Source organism: Denticeps clupeoides, unplaced genomic scaffold (assembly GCF_900700375.1).
Source record: "Denticeps clupeoides unplaced genomic scaffold, fDenClu1.1, whole genome shotgun sequence".
Lineage (NCBI taxonomy): Eukaryota > Metazoa > Chordata > Actinopteri > Clupeiformes > Denticipitidae > Denticeps > Denticeps clupeoides.
Window position 1 is genome coordinate 40,755 of NW_021629908.1, and position 10,827 is coordinate 51,581.

Below are 10,827 nucleotides of genomic sequence, written 5' to 3' on the forward strand. Positions count from 1 at the left end.
CCAGCGTTTTTATAGCAGGGAAGTCGTGCTTTTAAAGTATACTGGCGACGATAAAGTTTTGTTTTGTGCTCAGAATGTACTCATATTTCGGGAAATATATCACCTGAACGTATAATGTGAGCTGAGCGCGGTGACTCCTTGCTGGTTTATGAATATTAACCTGTGATATTCCAGTCATAATTGCTCATATCGAAATGATGGGCTATTTTTCATGTGATGAAATATGACATAAACATTGTTTTGTGTTTATTTAATGCTTGAGTAAATTAAATATGAATGGAGGATGAATGCCTCTGGGAAAATAAATATAACTGAACAGAAAAATCTTCTGCCTCTTTTTTTATTTGTAGCTGTGGCACATATCACTGTCGGTAGGGACGCACACAGGAACCCCCACAACTAGTCTCCTTAACCCCGTCTCCAGCCTGGCTCCTTGCTGCAGCGTGCACATCACCACGGTGACCAGATGCTTGCTACTGCTTCCCACCTGTTGCCGGTGCGGGCGCTGCCTGCTACTGAACTCTTTCACATACCTGCCCTGCTGCATGAGCATCAACATGGCAAACAGAAGTTGTTCCAGATCACCTCTGCCCCTGCCCTGTTTCCATGAAGCGCTGCCTACATGTATTTTCACCCCACAGTCTGCTTCCAGCTCCAGCCCCATGTCAGTGAATGCACCCCCTGGATCGGCCTTGACAGTATGAACGAACAATCAGTAAATATATTATTTTTAAAAAATCATGAAATAAGTAAAAAATGAACAAACAACATGTTATTCTCTGCTGTGGAATAAAAGGTGTATGTTGCATTTTTGCACATAACTTTGGGTATTCCTGTGAACCCAGGAACCCTGCACCTTCCCTTTTTCATTATTACATTATTGGCCAGTGTGAAGTATTGGTCATGTGGACATCTTGGTTTGGAATGGGAGCCGTGGGCCCTTGTTTCCTCCTCTTCTCCTGTATCTGTTGAGAAATCCCACCACTGGTTCATACTTTCTTCCTGGCACTTTGAATTTCACAATCTGGTGGAGGGATGTATAGCCATGCAGAATGTAGTAGAGAGCCATCTGAGTGACGTGTTCCCTGGTGTCCAAGAGGAACTTCTACTGTCATCTTCATTATCACTGATATCTGTTTCAGAAACATAAAGTTTGAGTCAGTAAAATTGCAACCAGAATAAAAACAGCTTGATATTACACATCAAATTTGATATAAAAAATGTGTATTGAGGATAGAGATACACTTCTGGTATTAGTTTGGTGAACACTTCTACAGAAACCCATCAGTTGTGTAAAACATACAGTAAATCTGTCAAAAGGAATGCATGTGCTTTTTAATGCATAAAAGTCTTTAAATTTGCATAATTTGACTTCAGATTGTAAATCTGGAAGCTGAATTTTACCAGCCCATGATGATGGTGTACGGTGATTTCCACTCTAAATGATTGTACAAACTACAGATCCCATAATGCAGTGCACACTTGCTGAGAAACGGAGTGCCCGGCGCACTGAGTTCGCTTGAGGATCTGAAGTTTGTGTGTTATTAGCGCTTCGTATCTCTGGGCTCTAATAATGAATATTTAAAGTGATCTCTCGGACCCACGATTTTGACACCCCTGCCTTAAAGAATCCTAATATATTAAAATGACCAATAAGACCCAATTTGGTCAAATTAATAGAAATTAATAATAGATAGAATCGTGAAGAGAATTAACAAATTCATGGCAACGTAGATGCCTAGCATTTGGATATTTAGCATTTCTTTACAGTCAGCAGTAGATTCATTTTTTGGACATTTCAGAATTTGTATAATTTTCTACAAAGATCACATCCAAATTCATGTATTTGTTCTTTTTTATCTGATTTTTTTACTGTGGATTATGAGACTTATTGTTCCTGTTGTCATGTGAATGTTTATTTTTTTATTTTTTAAATTTAAATGTTATGTTTTTATGTTTTAAAATCCTTATTTTTGGGGATTCAGACTCTGTACCGAAGGTTCTGGAAAGAGTTTGATTGTGTGACTCATGAGACGTTATTTATACGTTACAATACAGTGGGGTCCCCAACTCCTTAATTAAGATTATATCCTTTTGATTCACTCATCAGTCTACGTATGTTAAATGGCGTAACTGTGTGTCGTCCCTTTTGATGTTTGTCATGTGGTTAGTAAAGGAAGTGTTCTGTCATCTCTTCTTTTAATGTATACATGGATGTGTAGTCGTGGAACTATAATCAATAACCTGACGTGTGCAGATGATTTAATGATCTACTGTCCATACAGTGCTGGCCTTCAAACGTTACTGAGGGTCTGTTCACAGCACGGTTCAGAGTTTGAGATCACTTATAATGTGTATCACTTATATGTGTATAATCTGCATTTAAGTGTTCTCTCTCTCATTTCCATGACCGAAATGTCAAGAGGCATATTTTCTGTTCCTTTGGTGCGCAAAAAATCTTTACCATAGACACACCTCGTAGATATATACACTAGATGTTGCATTCAGCCCCTCAGCAAAGTCACTGCCATATTTTGACGTGGTTCCGAGCTAATTAAATCACACTTCTCTGAAAATTACAGACCAGAGCATCTGTCTTCCCACCCCACCTCATGCTTGTAGTAGGAGTGTAGTTTAAGTTCATTTTGAAGGAAAAAATACCTATATGGAGATAGCTTACTTGTATGTTCAAAAAGTTATGTTAACAAAAGGCTTCTCTATCAATTTACGAACCAAAACAATAAAAATCACTTCTCAAATTTGCCAGTTTATGTATTCTGTATTTTGTATGACACCTTGCCTTCCAGATGTTCATTCATTTAGGAGCTCTACCCAGACCTATTGACGCATTTGCTCCCAAAAAAATTTCCCATGCAGTATGGTGTTCCGGCTGGTCTCTTCCCAGTGAAATTCAGCTCTCGTTTCGGTCTCTGACTCTCTTGAGCTGCCACCATCTGGCACTCAGATTCCTGTTAATCAACTCTGCAAAACCCACAAGGTTGTAGGAGGTATCCGGCTTTGCAGTGCAGGCATGTCTGGCAAAGGTTGCCATGAGGTCTGAAGAGAGCTTGGCCAGGAGCTGCTGTACATGCGAAGAACTGTCCAACTCTGCAGCTACCTGATTAGTGTCCAGAGACTGGAGCAGGCCTACTAAGACCCGACACCAGAGCGCACCGGAGGTCACTTAAGAATTGTGCTTATTTCTCTCAATACTAAGTGGTGGGGCTGCCCATATCTTTGCTGAAGGGCTGTCAGAGCATGTTTGTATGGAAGTGGGCTATTCTCAGATTCATGATGAAGTTATGCAGAGCCATTTTCAACATAGCAAACTCTAAAGGATCATCATGAACGAAATTAGGAAATGAAGGGTCTTCTATACATCGTCAGTATGTTCTTGGGGTGACTGGGAACTAACCGAAGGAAGATCTACATGCTGGGAACATAAAATATCAGGTACCTGATTACAGGCCTGAGTGGGAACCTGCATTACTGTGCTTCTAGTTAGAACTCCACCTGGTGGTCATGGATGGGATTGGATGACACGCTATAACATGGACGTTATGACAGAAATACGTGTCTGCAGTAGCTGTTGCTGCTGTACTGGGTTAACATACGCTGGGGGCTGTACAGAGTGTAGCAGAGTTGCATCTGAAACAGGCAGAATACTAATGGCTATCCGGACATGAAAAGGTGAAGCGAGGTGTTACCTGGGAGGAGGAAGAGCAGGCAGATAGGTCCATGGCACTGATGGCTGCTGACAAGAGACTGACACTGATTCAAAAATCATTGATTATTATAAAACCCTTTCAATAATCTTAGTACAGCACTGAATGAAGAAACAAAATTGGCCTTCATGACACAACAGATGTGGGTTTGAATACATCATTATTTCAATGTTTGTCCATAACTATTTATTATCTTCCCAGTAATTTTTCTATACTTTTAATCGAAAAACAAGTAAATTACTGAATGATCTACAAAGTTTGAACTGTAGTGTAAAAAAACAGAACACTTTTACCTGTATGTTGTGTCGTCCGCGGTGGACCCTGGCCCACTCCACGGGGGGTGGAATTAAAGCTCATTTTATTCACATGAATACTACATTAAACCCCACTGAAGATGAAGGTTAACTCCATCTGCATCGATGCAGCAAAGCATCTCATTTTCATTTTTCTTTTCTACAGTTAAAAGCCGGCAGTGTAATCTGACACTGAAATATTCTCCCCACAGTCTCAGTCTCTGTCTCAGTACTTGTTCATCTCAGTTTCGGGATGGGAACTAATGTGATAATTACAAGGGTGTTAAAACATAACTAGTTTAACAGATTAAAACCTAAAATGGGAAATGAGGTGTGTGTGTGTGTTCTGGCACTCCAAGTTATTGTTCAGTTCATAAATCCTGGCAGATTAAAATAAACTCATCGGGCAGCGAGGTTGGAAGCATCTCCCAATTTCCTTTTTAAAAATGCGCTGCCTTTCCAAAATCTGGTGGTTTGCGCAACACTGGAAGGAAACGGGACCATCTGTGACCCCCTCTATAAATGTACATTCAGAAACAGTTACTACAACTAACAACGTTCTATAGTTCATGTAATACCAACAGAACTAACGTACTGATTTACTAAACTAGTTAACATTCCAAATTAAATAACTCAAAGCTGCATTACCATAGAGCAGTGGTCTCAAACTCCACTTTAGAAGTTATTTTAAACGGTGTAATTCACATAAAACCTTTTTTGTATATTTGTATGCATCTTTACTGTGTAACAGCATTCACTGCCTCCAACGTGCAATAACTCCCCCAAATTCTACCTATAAAGAATAAAGAAATATTAATGAAGGGGACAACATCACTCACTCAGAGGTGCAAAGTTGGGGTGATGACTCGCAGCTTGGCGTAGATGGAACTCGCCTCCTTTCCTTTCTGGCTCTTTGTTTCTCTCCTGTCTGGTTTCGCCAGGCGCCGCACTGCTTGTAGTGTCATTTTTTTTATTTGCTGAGTTAAAACTGTCTAAACGCCACGGACACCGTCGCCATCATCCTCACGTCTCCGCCGCAGTCAGTGCCAGAATCAGAATCAGAGTTTTCACGACTCTGCCGTAAAGCGCCAAAAAGACGCGCCCCGTTCAGAGAGAGAAATCCTGCCCGTAAACTTTGTAAAAGCTGTGACGCACGAACTCCCACATTCTCATCCTTTTTTACAAATAGCCCAATAAAAACATTTCATTAGGCGCACTTTAAAATGAGCCCTTAAGGTACACGTGCCAAACTCGCTATTAATATAACTCGGCGATATGAAGCGCTGATTGCACACAAACTACAGATCCCAAAATGCCGTGCGCACGTTGCTGAGCGCCTACGCATTATTTGAATCGTTACATGCTGCAATACACGGATTTCGCCTGTATAGTTCAGCTCGACAAAAAGTCAGGAAAATAAAGCTCTACATCTGGGTATTCAACTAAATTTAAAGAGGATCAGTTAGAAAATATTTCTAGAAACAAAGGTCCAAAAGATTATAACTGTTTAGTGTGAATAGTGTCCTATTCATTTTTCATTTAATCAACATTTGATGTAATTAATACCTAAAAAGTCTAATCAAATTAATTCAGAACAATTAAAAAACATTGACAATATTTATTGTCACATTACACAGAACTGAACATAAATGTATGACTGCTGATATGCATGTTTTATAGTTTACTAAAAAAGAGTAGGGCTGCATTTCATAATAAAAGGAAATTGTGCATAAAAATTGTGCATTTTTAAATAAAGTTCTGAACTTCAAAAAATAAAGGGAGAATTTCCCCTTTTCTGACTCAGCAGACTTTTATAGAAAATAAACCAACAAATTTTAACAGTTAAACAATTTTAGACGCTCACTTTGTTCCCCTGTTATATTCCACTGCTTTTTTGTTCAGTGAGAGAATTGATCTCTAGCTTGTCCTGCCAGGATTTTAAACCTGGGCTTGAATGGAGTCAGGGCCATTCTCATACAAATGTGGAGGTGCTCGATCGAGAGCCTGGAATGATATTTAGTTTTAATTATGTTCATTGTCGAGAAAGCTGTCTTGCAGTGGCGTGTGGAGCCAATCATGGTCAATATGTACAAGGCTACTTTGCTCAGACCAGGGAAAGTTGTCATAATAACCATTTGAAGCCAGAAAGTGGAAGGGTCAGTTCTTATAAACTGCTCTTTCAGGGCCACATCTTCTTGGAGATCGAGCAATTCTATCTGGAGAGGATCCAGCATTTGCCCATTCAAAGTGCTGTTTGACTTCCTTTGAGAACCCTCTGACAGCAGTGATGAGAAATGGATTCTGAAGGAATGTTGTGAGTTGCTGTCCAAAGCTGAAGCTGTAAAAACGGCTGCTGAAGTTCACAATCAGCTTATCAATAAAGCCAACGAAAGAAACAGCATCTCGTCATCCCTGAACCTGTTCCTGCACTGCTGGGAAGTGCGTGAAGTCTCTATGCAAGTCTTCCATGAAGACGTTTCCTCTGAAAGGAGCAGACAGATGTCATCAAGTCACAAATTGAATTGTCCTTTCCCTGTAGCCTCAAATTCAGATCATTCAAATGTGAAGCGATATCAACCAAAAAGGTCACATTGTCCATCTGTTTCTCATTTTGTAAAAAGAGAGAAAACTCTTTTGCCTTCTGACTTCTTAGTTCTACCAAAAAAAGATGCTGCTTCCCTCCTAATGGACCACAAGCATGCTAACACCCTGCCTTTCCTGAGCTGTTTCGCATTATCGTGCAGCAAAATATCATCAGCATCGACTTCTCTGAGGAATTCTCGATGCGATGCTGGTAGGAAGAAGATGCCCTGAGAAAAATGATCATTTGCCTCATTGTATTCATCACCTCAGCATGCTCGTCTGACAGGGAGACTGAGGACAGATTGGTGAATGATGCAATGGTAAGATGTGAATTCAGGATTGTCTTATTTCAGTCTCGCTACAGCTCCTTTCTCTCTCCTATCATAGCAGGGGCTCCATCTGCAGTTATTAAAATCATTTTTTGGCTCTAGTCCTCTCTCTGTTAACAGCTCCTTAATGTCCATGTAGATGTCTTCTGGTCTGAAGTGAGGTGAGCCCTAAAAGATCTTCACAGAATTCTGTGGTCTGTGTTGAAATACCAGACGGACTAACAGTTGAGCATCGTCACACAAGTCAGTGGACTCATCCACAGATAAACCTTCACATGGTGCTGTACACTGGGGCAGTGGTGGCCAAGCACTGAGGTGCCACTGAGCAAAGCACCGTCCCCACACACTGCTCCCCGGGCGCCTGTCATGGCTGCCCACTGCTCACTCAAGGTGATGGGTTAAATGCAGAGGACAAATTTGTGTGCACTTCACTTTCTTTCTTCTTCTTTACACATGGCTTCATCTAGCTGGTTTAGCACATCCTGAGACAGTATTTCCCTTTTCTTTGTGGCAGAAGATGCTAACAACGGTATCTGCTTTATTTTATCTCAAAGCTCTTGTTTTCCATCAAGTAACGTTACTGACAACCTCTCAATCAGTAAATGGCTTTTTTGTGTTGACCCAAAATCCAAGCAGCTCTGAGGGAACACACATGAGCACATTGTTGGGCAGTGAATGTGTGACTCGGGATCCCTTTGGGCTGGTCGTATTGGATTCTGAGACTGCTTATTTTTAGTGATATTACCTCAGATTTTATTGGGAATGTTTCCATTATGTCTCATAATGCCGTTTCACATTGGCACTTTTATAAGAGCCACGTTTTCTGAACAAATGAGGCTCGTAAGAATACATTTATTTATCATGAACATGGACATTTCTATGCAATATAAAAAGGGTTTAAAAGTTTTAAGCCACTAAAATCTGATTTATTTACTTTTAAACCCTATTTATTTTATTGTGGTCTCATGCTGAAGTAAAGAAGGCTGCATATCCGGATGAGCAGATGAGATCAATCAGAATACATGGATCTCCGTTCATAGCGTTCTATGGTAAACAGGTTGGTAATGTTGCCTGGAAGATCTTCGTGGACTGGGGGCTTTCTCTGCCATTAAACCCGCCGTTTACATATCTCTGATATTATCATAATGTCACATCTTAGTGGAACACGTAAAGGCAAAGGAGATTTACAGGTCACAACGCACTCATGTGACACTACAGGTGTCTATATTTAATACCACTGCAATGGTGCTGATATTTAATAATAGACACTTTATCTGTGAGGTTTTAGGGTGTACAGATATTACCAGATTCATAATGGTGTGTGTGTTTGTAGCTGCATTTGCAGTGGCTAATCCAGATTCGTTTTCCCTTTCAGAGGTGTCCCCTTTGACCCTCCGGCCTTGCAGCCATCATGAGGGTCTGCAGGACCTGCGGTGGGACCGACATTGATGTTGACCAGTCCAAGGGAGATGCAGTCTGCATGGGCTGTGGATCGGCCCTGGAGGACAACATCATCGTCTCCGAGGTCACTTTTTCGTAGAGCTCCAGCGGGAAACTATCGGCTGTGGGCCAGTTTTGTGGCCGCAGGCACGAGAAGGAAATATAATTAAACCCAACCCACAATTTATTATCCCTCCATGTCAGGTCACTAGTGTGGTTCAAAATTATTTAATTAAAAGACTTTTACTAGATCTTGTAAGCACACTTACTGCTGGTCTAGCTGTTCTCAATAAAGGTTTTTGGATTGCCCTTTGTAGGGCAATAAAGCATTCTTTTTTTATGTTTTTTTATTGATAATATTAGTCATTGAAAAACTTTTTTTTCATAAGATGACACCGTGTGCATATAAATTGTATATACATTTTTAAAGGATGTAGTGAAACTAATTATAGGTTTTTCATCTTCTAAATGTAAAAATAAAAAGACAAATAAGTGCTACTTTCTGTTTAAGGCCACCACTTCCTCAGTATGAAAGTGAAGTGATCGTCATTGTGAAACACAGCACAGCACATGGTGCATACAACCCAGCAGCCCTGACAGGCGCCCGTGGAGCAGTAAGTGAGGACGGGGCTTTGCTCAGTGGCACCTCAGTGGCACCTTGGTGTTTTAGGGATTGAACCTGCAACCTTCTGATTATGAGTCCATTTCTGTATCTGCTAGGCCACCACTGCCCCACAAAACATCAACGCAACAAGAGCGAGAATCAAACCCCTAGTGGGCTGGCGATGGGGCAAAAAGTCCAGTTCAGTGTTTAATCTGATGCATGGTTGTGATGTTATTTATATTCCTAGTATACACACATAAAAAGGGCACTCATTTGTCTTTATTTTTTTCAACTAAAACTATTTGCCTGGTTGCGATGTGTCACGGGAACAGGTTGAGATGCAGAGGTCTTTTTTCCCCAGCAGAGGGCGGTGCTCTATCGTTTAATGCCCCCTTTCCTACCAATACCTGAAGCGTTTAATATTCTTTTTCCAAAATATTTCAGTATTTTGTCACTGTGTTTATCTGATCAACACTGTTGCATGTAAATGTCTGTAAATTTGCTTTGTTTTTCTTGGCTGTTACATTTTGGTCTGGTTCTCGTTTCAGCTGCAGGAAATGCCCCTTCCATGGGTTCTGCTTTCTTTGCGGGGACAGGCAAGGAGTCCCAAGCCCAGACTGTGCAGAATGGTGATTAGTTTGGTGTCATTCGTACTGAATTTATTTATGTCCCCCTCATCCACATTGACTAATTACAGGTGAGTCCCCTGGGTCAGTGGTGGGTTAAGTATGTGGGTCAGCTGGGTCACAGGTACCAGGAACCTATTTCTCTTACCGCAGATTCAGCCTGAGCTTATTTACTGTACTGTAGAAAGACTTGGATGAAAAGACTGATTAATACGTCTGTCCATGGCGCTGATGTGAGATGGGATGTCAAAGGGTGAGTTCATAGACTGCAGGGCATGACACACTCACACACACACACACACACACACACACACACACACACACACAACACACACACAAGCTGCTCACATTGTATGTACTGAATTATGATAAATTCTGCAGATTCAACCCTAATAACGGAAAGTGAAAGTGAAGTGATTGTCACACGTGATACACAGCAGCACAGCACACGGTGCACACAGTGAAATTTGTCCTCTGCATTTAACCCATCACCCTGAGTGAGCAGTGGGCAGCCATGACAGGCGCCCGGGGAGCAGGTGTGTGCGGACGGTGCTTTGCTCAGTGGCACCTCAGTGGTACCTTGGCTGATCGGGATTCAAACCAGCAACCTTCTGATTACGGGGCCGCTTCCTTAACCACTAGGCCACCACTGCCCCAAAAAATGTCCATTGCATTGGCCGGGAATCGAACCTGGGTCCACTACATGGGAAGCAGCTATGCTCACCACTATACCACCAATGCACTGCGTTGGTTCTTTTAAAATACCACAGATTCTGATAAGATGAGCACCAAGTGGCTTTCTTTTGTACCTACAGCTTGTGAAATCTCCTGCTGACCAAATCTCAAACTCCACTAAATCTGTTTTTACTGCCTGCCTGAAATTCCAATTAAAACAGTGATTTGTTTAGCAGCTGTTGCTAAGGACTGACTGACTGGTCTCCAGTAACAGCCTCTGTTAGCAGAGCCCTTTAATTATGGGCTGAAGTGATCCTTAAATTCACAGTTCTCATGGACGTGCATCCTGATCTTCATGATGTTCAGTTATCTGCGTTCTTTCCCCAGATCTTTCAGATGGGTCACCCCTGGAGGCATGACATCACTTCCTGCCTCACAGCAGGCACTTCCTGTGCCAGGCCCAGAGGTCTATTAGCATGTCATCTGGCGCCACACCTTAAATCTCAGACTCTCCTATCAGAATCGTCTGAATCGTTTCCAGTGTCTCGGGTG

General features: G+C 41.5%; 1 long non-coding RNA gene and 1 other non-coding gene across 2 annotated transcripts; both read right to left on the reverse strand.

The window, feature by feature from the left end:
- Positions 1 to 847: 847 nt before the first annotated feature.
- Positions 848 to 5,005, reverse strand: LOC114777004 (uncharacterized). The gene is made up of 3 exons (XR_003745870.1): positions 4,858 to 5,005; positions 3,708 to 4,054; positions 848 to 1,133 (listed from the first exon to the last, which is right to left on the reverse strand). It is a non-coding gene; the product is annotated as an uncharacterized LOC114777004 (long non-coding RNA).
- Positions 5,006 to 10,269: 5,264 nt separating this feature from the next.
- Positions 10,270 to 10,341, reverse strand: trnag-ccc (transfer RNA glycine (anticodon CCC)). The gene has a single exon. It is a non-coding gene; the product is annotated as a tRNA-Gly (tRNA).
- Between the last annotated feature and the right edge of the window lie 486 nt (positions 10,342 to 10,827).